Source organism: Anomaloglossus baeobatrachus, chromosome 5 (assembly GCF_048569485.1).
Source record: "Anomaloglossus baeobatrachus isolate aAnoBae1 chromosome 5, aAnoBae1.hap1, whole genome shotgun sequence".
NCBI classification, from domain to species: domain Eukaryota; kingdom Metazoa; phylum Chordata; class Amphibia; order Anura; family Aromobatidae; genus Anomaloglossus; species Anomaloglossus baeobatrachus.
In genome coordinates, this window is record NC_134357.1 from 217,212,355 (window position 1) to 217,231,787 (window position 19,433).

The following is a 19,433-nucleotide window of genomic DNA, read 5'->3' on the forward strand; positions in this document are numbered from 1 at the left end:
AGATAATCGTCTCCATGCTCCAAATCCATTTTAAAGCCATTTTTAAGGCATTTCGCGCATACATGAAATGAACACATTTTTCTCCAAAACTATAACAGATGCAAGCTTGTCCTGTTTGGTGGAGATGATATTTAATAAAATAAGTAGAAATCCACTAAAAGTTTTGTTTGGTTATATTGCAATCCCGAGATAATCGTCTCCATGCTCCAAATCCATTTTAAAGCCATTTTTAAGGCATTTCGCGCATACATGAAATGAACACATTTTTCTCCAAAACTATAACAGATGCAAGCTTGTCCTGTTTGGTGGAGATGATATTTAATAAAATAAGTAGAAATCCACTAAAAGTTTTGCTTGGTTATCTTGCAATCCCGAGATAATCGTCTCCATGCTCCAAATCCATTTTAAAGCCATTTTTAAGGCATTTCGCGCATACATGAAATGAACACATTTTTCTCCAAAACTATAACAGATGCAAGCTTGTCCTGTTTGGTGGAGATGATATTTAATAAAATAAGTAGAAATCCACTAAAAGTTTTGTTTGGTTATATTGCAATCCCGAGATAATCGTCTCCATGCTCCAAATCCATTTTAAAGCCATTTTTAAGGCATTTCGCGCATACATGAAATGAACACATTTTTCTCCAAAACTATAACAGATGCAAGCTTGTCCTGTTTGGTGGAGATGATATTTAATAAAATAAGTAGAAATCCACTAAAAGTTTTGTTTGGTTATCTTGCAATCCCGAGATAATCGTCTCCATGCTCCAAATCCATTTTAAAGTCATTTTTAAGGCATTTCGCGCATACATGAAATGAACACATTTTTCTCCAAAACTATAACAGATGCAAGCTTGTCCTGTTTGGTGGAGATGATATTTAATAAAATAAGTAGAAATCCACTAAACGTTTTGTTTGGTTATATTGCAATCCCGAGATAATCGTCTCCATGCTCCAAATCCATTTTAAAGCCATTTTTAAGGCATTTCGCGCATACATGAAATGAACACATTTTTCTCCAAAACTATAACAGATGCAAGCTTGTCCTGTTTGGTGGAGATGATATTTAATAAAATAAGTAGAAATCCACTAAAAGTTTTGTTTGGTTATCTTGCAATCCCGAGATAATCGTCTCCATGCTCCAAATCCATTTTAAAGCCATTTTTAAGGCATTTCGCGCATACATGAAATTAACACATTTTTCTCCAAAACTATAACAGATGCAAGCTTGTCCTGTTTGGTGGAGATGATATTTAATAAAATAAGTAGAAATCCACTAAAAGTTTTGTTTGGTTATCTTGCAATCCCGAGATAATCGTCTCCATGCTCCAAATCCATTTTAAAGCCATTTTTAAGGCATTTCGCGCATACATGAAATGAACACATTTTTCTCCAAAACTATAACAGATGCAAGCTTGTCCTGTTTGGTGGAGATGATATTTAATAAAATAAGTAGAAATCCACTAAAAGTTTTGTTTGGTTATATTGCAATCCCGAGATAATCGTCTCCATGCTCCAAATCCATTTTAAAGCCATTTTTAAGGCATTTCGCGCATACATGAAATGAACACATTTTTCTCCAAAACTATAACAGATGCAAGCTTGTCCTGTTTGGTGGAGATGATATTTAATAAAATAAGTAGAAATCCACTAAAAGTTTTGTTTGGTTATATTGCAATCCCGAGATAATCGTCTCCATGCTCCAAATCCATTTTAAAGCCATTTTTAAGGCATTTCGCGCATACATGAAATGAACACATTTTTCTCCAAAACTATAACAGATGCAAGCTTGTCCTGTTTGGTGGAGATGATATTTAATAAAATAAGTAGAAATCCACTAAAAGTTTTGCTTGGTTATCTTGCAATCCCGAGATAATCGTCTCCATGCTCCAAATCCATTTTAAAGCCATTTTTAAGGCATTTCGCGCATACATGAAATGAACACATTTTTCTCCAAAACTATAACAGATGCAAGCTTGTCCTGTTTGGTGGAGATGATATTTAATAAAATAAGTAGAAATCCACTAAAAGTTTTGTTTGGTTATATTGCAATCCCGAGATAATCGTCTCCATGCTCCAAATCCATTTTAAAGCCATTTTTAAGGCATTTCGCGCATACATGAAATGAACACATTTTTCTCCAAAACTATAACAGATGCAAGCTTGTCCTGTTTGGTGGAGATGATATTTAATAAAATAAGTAGAAATCCACTAAAAGTTTTGTTTGGTTATCTTGCAATCCCGAGATAATCGTCTCCATGCTCCAAATCCATTTTAAAGCCATTTTTAAGGCATTTCGCGCATACATGAAATGAACACATTTTTCTCCAAAACTATAACAGATGCAAGCTTGTCCTGTTTGGTGGAGATGATATTTAATAAAATAAGTAGAAATCCACTAAAAGTTTTGTTTGGTTATCTTGCAATCCCGAGATAATCGTCTCCATGCTCCAAATCCATTTTAAAGCCATTTTTAAGGCATTTCGCGCATACATGAAATGAACACATTTTTCTCCAAAACTATAACAGATGCAAGCTTGTCCTGTTTGGTGGAGATGATATTTAATAAAATAAGTAGAAATCCACTAAAAGTTTTGTTTGGTTATCTTGCAATCCCGAGATAATCGTCTCCATGCTCCAAATCCATTTTAAAGCCATTTTTAAGGCATTTCGCGCATACATGAAATGAACACATTTTTCTCCAAAACTATAACAGATGCAAGCTTGTCCTGTTTGGTGGAGATGATATTTAATAAAATAAGTAGAAATCCACTAAAAGTTTTGTTTGGTTATCTTGCAATCCCGAGATAATCGTCTCCATGCTCCAAATCCATTTTAAAGCCATTTTTAAGGCATTTCGCGCATACATGAAATGAACACATTTTTCTCCAAAACTATAACAGATGCAAGCTTGTCCTGTTTGGTGGAGATGATATTTAATAAAATAAGTAGAAATCCACTAAAAGTTTTGTTTGGTTATCTTGCAATCCCGAGATAATCGTCTCCATGCTCCAAATCCATTTTAAAGCCATTTTTAAGGCATTTCGCGCATACATGAAATGAACACATTTTTCTCCAAAACTATAACAGATGCAAGCTTGTCCTGTTTGGTGGAGATGATATTTAATAAAATAAGTAGAAATCCACTAAAAGTTTTGTTTGGTTATCTTTAAATCCCGAGAAAATCGTCTCAATGCTTCAAATCCTCTTAAAAGCCATTTCTAAGGCATTTCGCGCATAAATGAAATGATCACATTTTTCTCCAAAACTATAACAGATGCAAGCTTGTCCTGTTTGGTGGAGATGATATTTAATAAAATAAGTAGAAATTCACTAAAAGTTTTGATTGGTTATCTTGCAATCTCGAGATAATCGTCTCCATGCTTCAAATCCTCTTAAAAGCCATTTCTAAGGCATTTCGCGCATAAATGAAATGATCCCATTTTTCTCCAAAACTATAACAGATGCAAGCTTGTCCTGTTTGGTGGAGATGATATTTAATAAAATAAGTAAAAATCCATTAAAAGTTTTGTTTGGTTATCTTGCAATCCCGAGATAATCGCCTCCATGCTTCAAATCCTCTTAAAAGCCATTTCGAAGGCATTTCGCGCATAAATGAAATGATCACATTTTTCTCCAAAACTATAACAGTTGCAAGCTTGTCCTGTTTGGTGGAGATGATATTTAATAAAATAAGTAGAAATCCACTAAAAGTTTTGTTTGGTTATCTTGCAATCCCGAGATAATCGTCTCCATGCTTCAAATCCTCTTAAAAGCCATTTCTAAGGCATTTCGCGCATAAATGAAATGATCACATTTTTCTCCAAAACTATAACAGATGCAAGCTTGTCCTGTTTGGTGGAGATGATATTTAATAAAATAAGTAGAAATTCACTAAAAGTTTTGATTGGTTATCTTGCAATCTCGAGATAATCGTCTCCATGCTTCAAATCCTCTAAAAAGCCATTTCTAAGGCATTTCGCGCATAAATTAAATGATCACATTTTTCTCCAAAACTATAACAGATGCAAGCTTGTCCTGTTTGGTGGAGATGATATTTAATAAAATAAGTGGAAATCCATTAAAAGTTTTGTTTGGTTATCTTGCAATCCCGAGATAATCGCCTTCATGCTTCAAATCCTCTTAAAAGCCATTTCGAAGGCATTTCGCGCATAAATGAAATGATCACTTTTTCTCTAAAACTATAACAGATGCAAGCTTGTCCTGTTTGGTGGAGATGATATTTAATAAAATAAGTAGAAATCCACTAAAAGTTTTGTTTGGTTATCTTGCAATCCCGAGATAATCGTCTCCATGCTTCAAATCCTCTTAAAAGCCATTTCTAAGGCATTTCGCGCATAAATGAAATGATCACATTTTTCTCCAAAACTATAACAGATGCAAGCTTGTCCTGTTTGGTGGAGATGATATTTAATAAAATAAGTAGAAATTCACTAAAAGTTTTGTTTGGTTATCTTGCAATCCCGAGATAATCGTTTCAATGCTTCAAATCCTCTTAAAAGCCATTTATAGGGCATTTCGCGCATAAATGAAATGATCACATTTTTCTCCAAAACTATAACAGATGCAAGCTTGTCCTGTTTGGTGGAGATGATATTTAATAAAATAAGTAGAAATCCACTAAAAGTTTTGTTTGGTTATCTTTAAATCCCGAGAAAATCGTCTCCATGCTTCAAATCCTCTTAAAAGCCATTTCTAAGGCATTTCGCGCATAAATGAAATCATCACATTTTTCTCCAAAACTATAACAGGTGCAAGCTTTTCCTGTTTGGTGGAGATGATATTTAATAAAATAAGTAGAAATCCACTAAAAGTTTTGTTTGGTTATCTTGCAATCCCGAGATAATCGTCTCCATGCTTCAAATCCTCTTAAAAGCCATTTCTAAGGCATTTCGCGCATAAATGAAATGATCACATTTTTCTCCAAAACTATAACAGATGCAAGCTTGTCCTGTTTGGTGGAGATGATATTTAATAAAATAAGTAGAAATTCACTAAAAGTTTTGATTGGTTATCTTGCAATCTCGAGATAATCGTCTCCATGCTTCAAATCCTCTAAAAAGCCATTTCTAAGGCATTTCGCGCATACATGAAATGATCACATTTTTCTCCAAAACTATAACAGATGCAAGCTTGTCCTGTTTGGTGGAGATGATATTTAATAAAATAAGTAGAAATCCACTAAAAGTTTTGTTTGGTTATCTTGCAATCTCGAGATAATCGTCTCCATGCTTCAAATCCTCTTAAAAGCCATTTCTAAGACATTTCTCGCATAAATGAAATGATCACATTTTTCTCCAAAACTATAACAGATGCAAGCTTGTCCTGTTTGGTGGAGATGATATTTAAAAAAATAAGTAGAAATCCATTAAAAGTTTTGTTTGGTTATCTTGCAATCCCGAGATAATCGTCTCCATGCTTCAAATCCTCTTAAAAGCCATTTCTAAGGCATTTCGCGCATACATGAAATGATCACATTTTTCTCCAAAACTATAACAGATGCAAGCTTGTCCTGTTTGGTGGAGATGATATTTAATAAAATAAGTAGAAATCCACTAAAAGTTTTGTTTGGTTATCTTGCAATCTCGAGATAATCGTCTCCATGCTTCAAATCCTCTTAAAAGCCATTTCTAAGACATTTCTCGCATAAATGAAATGATCACATTTTTCTCCAAAACTATAACAGATGCAAGCTTGTCCTGTTTGGTGGAGATGATATTTAATAAAATAAGTAGAAATCCATTAAAAGTTTTGTTTGGTTATCTTGCAATCCCGAGATAATCGTCTCCATGCTTCAAATCCTCTTAAAAGCCATTTCTAAGGCATTTTGCGCATACATGAAATGATCACATTTTTCTCGAAAACTATAACAGATACAAGCTTGTCCTGTTTGGTGGAGATGATATTTAATAAAATAAGTAGAAATTCACTAAAAGTTTTGATTGGTTATCTTGCAATCTCGAGATAATCGTCTCCATGCTTCAAATCCTCTTAAAATCCATTTCTAAGGCATTTCGCGCATAAATGAAATGATCACATTTTTCTCCAAAACTATAACAGATGCAAGCTTGTCCTGTTTGGTGGAGATGATGTTTAATAAAATAAGTAGAAATCCATTAAATGTTTTGTTTGGTTATCTTGCAATCACGAGATAATCGCTTCCATGCTTCAAATCCTCTTAAAAGCCATTTCGAAGGCATTTCGCGCATAAATGAAATGATCACATTTTTCTCCAAAACTATAACAGATGCAAGCTTGTCCTGTTTGGTGGAGATGATATTTAATAAAATAAGTAGAAATCCACTAAAAGTTTTGTTTGGTTATCTTGCAATCCCGAGATAATCGTCTCCATGCTTCAAATCCTCTTAAAAGCCATTTCTAAGGCATTTCGCGCATAAATGAAATGATCACATTTTTATCCTAAACTATAACAGTGTCAAGCTTGTCCTGTTTGGTGGAGATGGTATTTAATAAAATAAGTAGAAATCCACTAAAAGTTTTGTTTGGTTATCTTTCAATCCCGAGATAATCGTCTCCATGCTTCAAATCCTCTTAAAAGCCATTTCTTAGGCATTTCGCGCATAAATGAAATGATCACATTTTTCTCCTAAACTATAACAGATGCAAGCTTGTCCTGTTTGGTGGAGATGATATTTAATAAAATAAGTAGAAATCCACTAAAAGTTTTGTTTGGTTATCTTTCAATCCCGAGATAATCGTCTCTATGCTTCAAATCCTCTTAAAAGCCATTTCTAAGGCATTTCGCGCATAAATGAAATGATCACATTTTTCTCCAAAACTATAGCAGTTGCAAGCTTGTCCTGTTTGGTGGAGATGATATTTAATAAAATAAGTAGAAATCCACTAAAAGTTTTGTTTGGTTATCTTTCAATCCCGAGATAATCGTCTCCATGCTTCAAATCCTCTTAAAAGCCATTTCTAAGGCATTTCGCGCATAAATGAAATGATCACATTTTTCTCCAAAACTATAACAGATGCAAGCTTGTCCTGTTTGGTGGAGATGATATTTAATAAAATAAGTAGAAATTCACTAAAAGTTTTGATTGGTTATCTTGCAATCTCGAGATAATCGTCTCCATGCTTCAAATCCTCTTAAAAGCCATTTCTAAGGCATTTCGCGCATAAATGAAATTATCACATTTTTCTCCAAAACTTTAACAGATGCAAGCTTGTCCTGTTTGGTGGAGATGATATTTAATAAAATAAGTAAAAATCCACTAAAAGTTTTGTTTGGTTATCTTGCAATCCCGAGATAATCGCCTCCATGCTTCAAATCCTCTTAAAAGCCATTTCGAAGGCATTTCGCGCATAAATGAAATGATCACATTTTTCTCCAAAACTATAACAGATGCAAGCTTGTCCTGTTTGGTGGAGATGATATTTAATAAAATAAGTAGAAATTCACTAAAAGTTTTGATTGGTTATCTTGCAATCTCGAGATAATCGTCTCCATGCTTCAAATCCTCTTAAAAGCCATTTCTAAGGCATTTCGCGCATAAATGAAATGATAACATTTTTCTCCAAAACTATAACAGATGCAAGCTTGTCCTGTTTGGTGGAGATGATATTTAATAAAATAAGTAAAAATCCATAAAAAGTTTTGTTTGGTTATCTTGCAATCCCGAGATAATCGTCTCCATGCTTCAAATCCTCTTAAAAGCCATTTCGAAGGCATTTCGCGCATAAATGAAATGATCACATTTTTCTCCAAAACTATAACAGTTGCAAGCTTGTCCTGTTTGGTGGAGATGATATTTAATAAAATAAGTAGAAATCCACTAAAAGTTTTGTTTGGTTATCTTTAAATCCCGAGAAAATCGTCTCAATGCTTCAAATCCTCTTAAAAGCCATTTCTAAGGCATTTCGCGCATAAATGAAATGATCACATTTTTCTCCAAAACTATAACAGTGTCAAGCTTGTCCTGTTTGGTGGAGATGATATTTAATAAAATAAGTAGAAATTCACTAAAAGTTTTGTTTGGTTATCTTGCAATCCCGAGATAATCGTCTCCATGCTTCAAATCCTCTTAAAAGCCATTTCTAGGGCATTTCGCGCATAAATGAAATGATCACATTTTTCTCCAAAACTATAACAGATGCAAGCTTGTCCTATTTGGTGGAGATGATATTTAATAAAATAAGTAGAAATCCACTAAAAGTTTTGTTTGGTTATCTTGCAATCCCGAGATAATCGTCTCCATGCTTCAAATCCTCTTAAAAGCCATTTCCAAGGCATTTCGCGCATAAATGAAATGATCACATTTTTCTCCAAAACTATAACAGATGCAAGCTTGTCCTGTTTGGTGGAGATGATATTTAATAAAATAAGTAAAAATCCACTAAAAGTTTTGTTTGGTTATCTTGCAATCCCGAGATAATCGCCTCCATGCTTCAAATCCTCTTAAAAGCCATTTCGAAGGCATTTCGCGCATAAATGAAATGATCACATTTTTCTCCAAAACTATAACAGATGCAAGCTTGTCCTGTTTGGTGGAGATGATATTTAATAAAATAAGTAGAAATTCACTAAAAGTTTTGATTGGTTATCTTGCAATCTCGAGATAATCGTCTCCATGCTTCAAATCCTCTTAAAAGCCATTTCTAAGGCATTTCGCGCATAAATGAAATGATAACATTTTTCTCCAAAACTATAACAGATGCAAGCTTGTCCTGTTTGGTGGAGATGATATTTAATAAAATAAGTAAAAATCCATAAAAAGTTTTGTTTGGTTATCTTGCAATCCCGAGAAAATCGTCTCAATGCTTCAAATCCTCTTAAAAGCCATTTCTAAGGCATTTCGCGCATAAATGAAATGATCACATTTTTCTCCAAAACTATAACAGTGTCAAGCTTGTCCTGTTTGGTGGAGATGATATTTAATAAAATAAGTAGAAATTCACTAAAAGTTTTGTTTGGTTATCTTGCAATCCCGAGATAATCGTCTCCATGCTTCAAATCCTCTTAAAAGCCATTTCTAAGGCATTTCGCGCATAAATGAAATGATCACATTTTTCTCCAAAACTATAACAGATGCAAGCTTGTCCTGTTTGGTGGAGATGATATTTAATAAAATAAGTAAAAATCCACTAAAAGTTTTGTTTGGTTATCTTGCAATCCCGAGATAATCGCCTCCATGCTTCAAATCCTCTTAAAAGCCATTTCGAAGGCATTTCGCGCATAAATGAAATGATCACATTTTTCTCCAAAACTATAACAGATGCAAGCTTGTCCTGTTTGGTGGAGATGATATTTAATAAAATAAGTAGAAATTCACTAAAAGTTTTGATTGGTTATCTTGCAATCTCGAGATAATCGTCTCCATGCTTCAAATCCTCTTAAAAGCCATTTCTAAGGCATTTCGCGCATAAATGAAATGATAACATTTTTCTCCAAAACTATAACAGATGCAAGCTTGTCCTGTTTGGTGGAGATGATATTTAATAAAATAAGTAAAAATCCATAAAAAGTTTTGTTTGGTTATCTTGCAATCCCGAGATAATCGTCTCCATGCTTCAAATCCTCTTAAAAGCCATTTCGAAGGCATTTCGCGCATAAATGAAATGATCACATTTTTCTCCAAAACTATAACAGTTGCAAGCTTGTCCTGTTTGGTGGAGATGATATTTAATAAAATAAGTAGAAATCCACTAAAAGTTTTGTTTGGTTATCTTTAAATCCCGAGAAAATCGTCTCAATGCTTCAAATCCTCTTAAAAGCCATTTCTAAGGCATTTCGCGCATAAATGAAATGATCACATTTTTCTCCAAAACTATAACAGATGCAAGCTTGTCCTGTTTGGTGGAGATGATATTTAATAAAATAAGTAGAAATCCATTAAAAGTTTTGTTTGGTTATCTTGCAATCCCGAGATAATCGTCTCCATGCTTCAAATCCTCTTAAAAGCCATTTCTAAGGCATTTCGCGCATACATGAAATGATCACATTTTTCTCGAAAACTATAACAGATACAAGCTTGTCCTGTTTGGTGGAGATGATATTTAATAAAATAAGTAGAAATTCACTAAAAGTTTTGATTGGTTATCTTGCAATCTCGAGATAATCGTCTCCATGCTTCAAATCCTCTTAAAAGCCATTTCTAAGGCATTTCGCGCATAAATGAAATGATCACATTTTTCTCCAAAACTATAACAGATGCAAGCTTGTCCTGTTTGGTGGAGATGATATTTAATAAAATAAGTAAAAATCCATAAAAAGTTTTGTTTGGTTATCTTGCAATCCCGAGATAATCGTCTCCATGCTTCAAATCCTCTTAAAAGCCATTTCGAAGGCATTTCGCGCATAAATGAAATGATCACATTTTTCTCCAAAACTATAACAGTTGCAAGCTTGTCCTGTTTGGTGGAGATGATATTTAATAAAATAAGTAGAAATCCACTAAAAGTTTTGTTTGGTTATCTTTAAATCCCGAGAAAATCGTCTCAATGCTTCAAATCCTCTTAAAAGCCATTTCTAAGGCATTTCGCGCATAAATGAAATGATCACATTTTTCTCCAAAACTATAACAGATGCAAGCTTGTCCTGTTTGGTGGAGATGATATTTAATAAAATAAGTAGAAATTCACTAAAAGTTTTGTTTGGTTATCTTGCAATCTCGAGATAATCATCTCCATGCTTCAAATCCTCTTAAAAGCCATTTCTAAGACATTTCTCGCATAAATGAAATGATCACATTTTTCTCCAAAACTATAACAGATGCAAGCTTGTCGTGTTTGGTGGAGATGATATTTAATAAAATAAGTAGAAATCCATTAAAAGTTTTGTTTGGTTATCTTGCAATCCCGAGATAATCGTCTCCATGCTTCAAATCCTCTTAAAAGCCATTTCTAAGGCATTTCGCGCATACATGAAATGATCACATTTTTCTCGAAAACTAAAACAGATACAAGCTTGTCCTGTTTGGTGGAGATGATATTTAATAAAATAAGTAGAAATTCACTAAAAGTTTTGTTTGGTTATCTTGCAATCCCGAGATAATCGTTTCAATGCTTCAAATCCTCTTAAAAGCCATTTCTAGGGCATTTCGCGCATAAATGAAATGATCACATTTTTCTCCAAAACTATAACAGATGCAAGCTTGTCCTATTTGGTGGAGATGATATTTAATAAAATAAGTAGAAATCCACTAAAAGTTTTGTTTGGTTATCTTGCAATCCCGAGATAATCGTCTCCATGCTTCAAATCCTCTTAAAAGCCATTTCTAAGACATTTCGCGCATAAATGAAATGATCACATTTTTCTCTAAAACTATAACAGATACAAGCTTGTCCTGTTTGGTGGAGATGATATTTAATAAAATAAGTAGAAATCCACTAAAAGTTTTGTTTGGTTATCTTGCAATCCCGACAAAATCGTCTCAATGCTTCAAATCCTCTTAAAAGCCATTTCTAAGGCATTTCGCGCATAAATGAAAAGATCACATTTTTCTCCAAAACTATAACAGATGCAAGCTTGTCCTGTTTGGTGGAGATGATATTTAATAAAATAAGTAGAAATCCACTAAAAGTTTTGTTTGGTTATCTTTAAATCCCGAGAAAATCGTCTCCATGCTTCAAATCCTCTTAAAAGCCATTTCTAAGGCATTTCGCGCATAAATGAAATCATCACATTTTTCTCCAAAACTATAACAGGTGCAAGCTTTTCCTGTTTGGTGGAGATGATATTTAATAAAATAAGTAGAAATCCACTAAAAGTTTTGTTTGGTTATCTTGCAATCCCGAGATAATCGTCTCCATGCTTCAAATCCTCTTAAAAGCCATTTCTAAGGCATTTCGCGCATAAATGAAATGATCACATTTTTCTCCAAAACTATAACAGATGCAAGCTTGTCCTGTTTGGTGGAGATGATATTTAATAAAATAAGTAGAAATTCACTAAAAGTTTTGATTGGTTATCTTGCAATCTCGAGATAATCGTCTCCATGCTTCAAATCCTCTAAAAAGCCATTTCTAAGGCATTTCGCGCATAAATTAAATGATCACATTTTTCTCCAAAACTATAACAGATGCAAGCTTGTCCTGTTTGGTGGAGATGATATTTAATAAAATAAGTGGAAATCCATTAAAAGTTTTGTTTGGTTATCTTGCAATCCCGAGATAATCGCCTCCATGCTTCAAATCCTCTTAAAAGCCATTTCGAAGGCATTTCGCGCATAAATGAAATGATCACATTTTTCTCCAAAACTATAACAGATGCAAGCTTGTCCTATTTGGTGGAGATGATATTTAATAAAATAAGTAGAAATTCACCAAAAGTTTTGATTGGTTATCTTGCAATCTCGAGATAATCGTCTCCATGCTTCAAATCCTCTTAAAAGCCATTTCTAAGGCATTTCGCGCATAAATGAAATGATCACATTTTTCTCCAAAACTATAACAGATGCAAGCTTGTCCTGTTTGGTGGAGATGATATTTAATAAAATAAGTAGAAATCCACTAAAAGTTTTGTTTGGTTATCTTGCAATCCCGAGATAATCGTCTCCATGCTTCAAATCCTCTTAAAAGCCATTTCTAAGGCATTTCGCGCATAAATGAAATGATCACATTTTTATCCTAAACTATAACAGATGCAAGCTTGTCCTGTTTGGTGGAGATGGTATTTAATAAAATAAGTAGAAATCCACTAAAAGTTTTGTTTGGTTATCTTTCAATCCCGAGATAATCGTCTCCATGCTTCAAATCCTCTTAAAAGCCATTTCTAAGGCATTTCGCGCATAAATGAAATGATCATATTTTTCTTCAAAACTATAACAGATGCAAGCTTGTCCTGTTTGGTGGAGATGATATTTAATAAAATAAGTAGAAATCCACTAAAAGTTCTGTTTGGTTATCTTTAAATCCCGAGATAATCGTCTCCATGCTTCAAATCCTCTTAAAAGCCATTTCTAAGGCATTTCGCGCATAAATGAAGTGATCACATTTTTCTCCTAAACTATAACAGATGCAAGCTTGTCCTGTTTGGTGGAGATGATATTTAATAAAATAAGTAGAAATCCACTAAAAGTTTTGTTTGGTTATCTTTCAATCCCGAGATAATCGTCTCCATGCTTCAAATCCTCTTAAAAGCCATTTCTAAGGCATTTCGCGCATAAATGAAATGATCACATTTTTCTCCAAAACTATAGCAGTTGCAAGCTTGTCCTGTTTGGTGGAGATGATATTTAATAAAATAAGTAGAAATCCACTAAAAGTTTTGTTTGGTTATCTTGCAATCCCGAGATAATCGTCTCCATGCTTCAAATCCTCTTAAAAGCCATTTCTAAGGCATTTCGCGCATAAATGAAATGATCACATTTTTATCCAAAACTATAACAGATGCAAGCTTGTCCTGTTTGGTGGAGATGATATTTAATAAAATAAGTAGAAATTCACTAAAAGTTTTGATTGGTTATCTTGCAATCTCGAGATAATCGTCTCCATGCTTCAAATCCTCTTAAAAGCCATTTCTAAGGCATTTCGCGCATAAATGAAATGATCACATTTTTCTCCAAAACTATAACAGATGCAAGCTTGTCCTGTTTGGTGGAGATGATATTTAATAAAATAAGTAAAAATCCATTAAAAGTTTTGTTTGGTTATCTTGCAATCCCGAGATAATCGCCTCCATGCTTCAAATCCTCTTAAAAGCCATTTCGAAGGCATTTCGCGCATAAATGAAATGATCACATTTTTCTCCAAAACTATAACAGATGCAAGCTTGTCTTGTTTGGTGGAGATGATATTTAATAAAATAAGTAGAAATCCATTAAAAGTTTTGTTTGGGTATCTTGCAATCCCGAGATAATCGCCTCCATGCTTCAAATCCTTTTTAAAAGCCATTTCGAAGGAATTTCGCGCATAAATGAAATGATCAGATTTTTCTCCAAAACTATAACAGATGCAAGCTTGTCCTGATTGGTGGAGATGATATTTAATAAAATAAGTAGAAATCCACTAAAAGTTTTGTTTGGTTATCTTGCAATCCCGAGATAATCGTCTCCATGCTTCAAATCCTCTTAAAAGCCATTTCTAAGGCATTTCGTGCATAAATGAAATGATCACATTTTTCTCCAAAACTATAACACATGCAAGCTTGTCCTGTTTGGTGGAGATGATATTTAATAAAATAAGTAGAAATTCACTAAAAGTTTTGTTTGGTTATCTTGCAATCTGGAGATAATCGTCTCCATGCTTCAAATCCTCTTAAAAGCCATTTCTAAGACATTTCGCGCATAAATGAAGTGATCACATTTTTCTCTAAAACTATAACAGATACAAGCTTGTCCTGTTTGGTGGAGATGATATTTAATAAAATAAGTAGAAATCCACAAAAAGTTTTGTTTGGTTATCTTGCAATCCCGAGATAATCGTCTCAATGCTTCAAATCCTCTTAAAAGCCATTTCTAAGGCATTTCGCGCATAAATGAAAAGATCACATTTTTCTCCAAAACTATAACAGATGCAAGCTTGTCCTGTTTGGTGGAGATGATATTTAATAAAATAAGTAGAAATCCACTAAAAGTTTTGTTTGGTTATCTTTAAATCCCGAGAAAATCGTCTCCATGCTTCAAATCCTCTTAAAAGCCATTTCTAAGGCATTTCGCGCATACATGAAATGATCACATTTTTCTCGAAAACTATAACAGATACAAGCTTGTCCTGTTTGGTGGAGATGATATTTAATAAAATAAGTAGAAATTCACTAAAAGTTTTGTTTGGTTATCTTGCAATCCCGAGATAATCGTTTCAATGCTTCAAATCCTCTTAAAAGCCATTTCTAGGGCATTCCGCGCATAAATGAAATGATCACATTTTTCTCCAAAACTATAACAGATGCAAGCTTGTCCTATTTGGTGGAGATGATATTTAATAAAATAAGTAGAAATCCACTAAAAGTTTTGTTTGGTTATCTTGCAATCCCGAGATAATCGTCTCCATGCTTCAAATCCTCTTAAAAGCCATTTCTAAGACATTTCGCGCATAAATGAAATGATCACATTTTTCTCTAAAACTATAACAGATACAAGCTTGTCCTGTTTGGTGGAGATGATATTTAATAAAATAAGTAGAAATTCACTAAAAGTTTTGTTTGGTTATCTTGCAATCCCGAGATAATCGTCTCCATGCTTCAAATCCTCTTAAAAGCCATTTCTAGGGCATTTCGCGCATAAATGAAATGATCACATTTTTCTCCAAAACTATAACAGATGCAAGCTTGTCCTATTTAGTGGAGATGATATTTAATAAAATAAGTAGAAATCCACTAAAAGTTTTGTTTGGTTATCTTGCAATCCCGAGATAATCGTCTCCATGCTTCAAATCCTCTTAAAAGCCATTTCTAAGGCATTTCGCGCATAAATGAAATGATCACATTTTTCTCCAAAACTATAACAGATGCAAGCTTGTCCTGTTTGGTGGAGATGATATTTAATAAAATAAGTAGAAATTCACTAAAAGTTTTGTTTGGTTATCTTGCAATCTCGAGATAATCATCTCCATGCTTCAAATCCTCTTAAAAGCCATTTCTAAGACATTTCTCGCATAAATGAAATGATCACATTTTTCTCCAAAACTATAACAGATGCAAGCTTGTCGTGTTTGGTGGAGATGATATTTAATAAAATAAGTAGAAATCCATTAAAAGTTTTGTTTGGTTATCTTGCAATCCCGAGATAATCGTCTCCATGCTTCAAATCCTCTTAAAAGCCATTTCTAAGGCATTTCGCGCATACATGAAATGATCACATTTTTCTCGAAAACTAAAACAGATACAAGCTTGTCCTGTTTGGTGGAGATGATATTTAATAAAATAAGTAGAAATTCACTAAAAGTTTTGTTTGGTTATCTTGCAATCCCGAGATAATCGTTTCAATGCTTCAAATCCTCTTAAAAGCCATTTCTAGGGCATTTCGCGCATAAATGAAATGATCACATTTTTCTCCAAAACTATAACAGATGCAAGCTTGTCCTATTTGGTGGAGATGATATTTAATAAAATAAGTAGAAATCCACTAAAAGTTTTGTTTGGTTATCTTGCAATCCCGAGATAATCGTCTCCATGCTTCAAATCCTCTTAAAAGCCATTTCTAAGACATTTCGCGCATAAATGAAATGATCACATTTTTCTCTAAAACTATAACAGATACAAGCTTGTCCTGTTTGGTGGAGATGATATTTAATAAAATAAGTAGAAATCCACTAAAAGTTTTGTTTGGTTATCTTGCAATCCCGACAAAATCGTCTCAATGCTTCAAATCCTCTTAAAAGCCATTTCTAAGGCATTTCGCGCATAAATGAAAAGATCACATTTTTCTCCAAAACTATAACAGATGCAAGCTTGTCCTGTTTGGTGGAGATGATATTTAATAAAATAAGTAGAAATCCACTAAAAGTTTTGTTTGGTTATCTTTAAATCCCGAGAAAATCGTCTCCATGCTTCAAATCCTCTTAAAAGCCATTTCTAAGGCATTTCGCGCATAAATGAAATCATCACATTTTTCTCCAAAACTATAACAGGTGCAAGCTTTTCCTGTTTGGTGGAGATGATATTTAATAAAATAAGTAGAAATCCACTAAAAGTTTTGTTTGGTTATCTTGCAATCCCGAGATAATCGTCTCCATGCTTCAAATCCTCTTAAAAGCCATTTCTAAGGCATTTCGCGCATAAATGAAATGATCACATTTTTCTCCAAAACTATAACAGATGCAAGCTTGTCCTGTTTGGTGGAGATGATATTTAATAAAATAAGTAGAAATTCACTAAAAGTTTTGATTGGTTATCTTGCAATCTCGAGATAATCGTCTCCATGCTTCAAATCCTCTAAAAAGCCATTTCTAAGGCATTTCGCGCATAAATTAAATGATCACATTTTTCTCCAAAACTATAACAGATGCAAGCTTGTCCTGTTTGGTGGAGATGATATTTAATAAAATAAGTGGAAATCCATTAAAAGTTTTGTTTGGTTATCTTGCAATCCCGAGATAATCGCCTCCATGCTTCAAATCCTCTTAAAAGCCATTTCGAAGGCATTTCGCGCATAAATGAAATGATCACATTTTTCTCCAAAACTATAACAGATGCAAGCTTGTCCTATTTGGTGGAGATGATATTTAATAAAATAAGTAGAAATTCACCAAAAGTTTTGATTGGTTATCTTGCAATCTCGAGATAATCGTCTCCATGCTTCAAATCCTCTTAAAAGCCATTTCTAAGGCATTTCGCGCATAAATGAAATGATCACATTTTTCTCCAAAACTATAACAGATGCAAGCTTGTCCTGTTTGGTGGAGATGATATTTAATAAAATAAGTAGAAATCCACTAAAAGTTTTGTTTGGTTATCTTGCAATCCCGAGATAATCGTCTCCATGCTTCAAATCCTCTTAAAAGCCATTTCTAAGGCATTTCGCGCATAAATGAAATGATCACATTTTTATCCTAAACTATAACAGATGCAAGCTTGTCCTGTTTGGTGGAGATGGTATTTAATAAAATAAGTAGAAATCCACTAAAAGTTTTGTTTGGTTATCTTTCAATCCCGAGATAATCGTCTCCATGCTTCAAATCCTCTTAAAAGCCATTTCTAAGGCATTTCGCGCATAAATGAAATGATCATATTTTTCTTCAAAACTATAACAGATGCAAGCTTGTCCTGTTTGGTGGAGATGATATTTAATAAAATAAGTAGAAATCCACTAAAAGTTCTGTTTGGTTATCTTTAAATCCCGAGATAATCGTCTCCATGCTTCAAATCCTCTTAAAAGCCATTTCTAAGGCATTTCGCGCATAAATGAAGTGATCACATTTTTCTCCTAAACTATAACAGATGCAAGCTTGTCCTGTTTGGTGGAGATGATATTTAATAAAATAAGTAGAAATCCACTAAAAGTTTTGTTTGGTTATCTTTCAATCCCGAGATAATCGTCTCCATGCTTCAAATCCTCTTAAAAGCCATTTCTAAGGCATTTCGCGCATAAATGAAATGATCACATTTTTCTCCAAAACTATAGCAGTTGCAAGCTTGTCCTGTTTGGTGGAGATGATATTTAATAAAATAAGTAGAAATCCACTAAAAGTTTTGTTTGGTTATCTTGCAATCCCGAGATAATCGTCTCCATGCTTCAAATCCTCTTAAAAGCCATTTCTAAGGCATTTCGCGCATAAATGAAATGATCACATTTTTATCCAAAACTATAACAGATGCAAGCTTGTCCTGTTTGGTGGAGATGATATTTAATAAAATAAGTAGAAATTCACTAAAAGTTTTGATTGGTTATCTTGCAATCTCGAGATAATCGTCTCCATGCTTCAAATCCTCTTAAAAGCCATTTCTAAGGCATTTCGCGCATAAATGAAATGATCACATTTTTCTCCAAAACTATAACAGATGCAAGCTTGTCCTGTTTGGTGGAGATGATATTTAATAAAATAAGTAAAAATCCATTAAAAGTTTTGTTTGGTTATCTTGCAATCCCGAGATAATCGCCTCCATGCTTCAAATCCTCTTAAAAGCCATTTCGAAGGCATTTCGCGCATAAATGAAATGATCACATTTTTCTCCAAAACTATAACAGATGCAAGCTTGTCTTGTTTGGTGGAGATGATATTTAATAAAATAAGTAGAAATCCATTAAAAGTTTTGTTTGGGTATCTTGCAATCCCGAGATAATCGCCTCCATGCTTCAAATCCTTTTTAAAAGCCATTTCGAAGGAATTTCGCGCATAAATGAAATGATCAGATTTTTCTCCAAAACTATAACAGATGCAAGCTTGTCCTGATTGGTGGAGATGATATTTAATAAAATAAGTAGAAATCCACTAAAAGTTTTGTTTGGTTATCTTGCAATCCCGAGATAATCGTCTCCATGCTTCAAATCCTCTTAAAAGCCATTTCTAAGGCATTTCGTGCATAAATGAAATGATCACATTTTTCTCCAAAACTATAACACATGCAAGCTTGTCCTGTTTGGTGGAGATGATATTTAATAAAATAAGTAGAAATTCACTAAAAGTTTTGTTTGGTTATCTTGCAATCTGGAGATAATCGTCTCCATGCTTCAAATCCTCTTAAAAGCCATTTCTAAGACATTTCGCGCATAAATGAAGTGATCACATTTTTCTCTAAAACTATAACAGATACAAGCTTGTCCTGTTTGGTGGAGATGATATTTAATAAAATAAGTAGAAATCCACAAAAAGTTTTGTTTGGTTATCTTGCAATCCCGAGATAATCGCCTCAATGCTTCAAATCCTCTTAAAAGCCATTTCTAAGGCATTTCGCGCATAAATGAAAAGATCACATTTTTCTCCAAAACTATAACAGATGCAAGCTTGTCCTGTTTGGTGGAGATGATATTTAATAAAATAAGTAGAAATCCACTAAAAGTTTTGTTTGG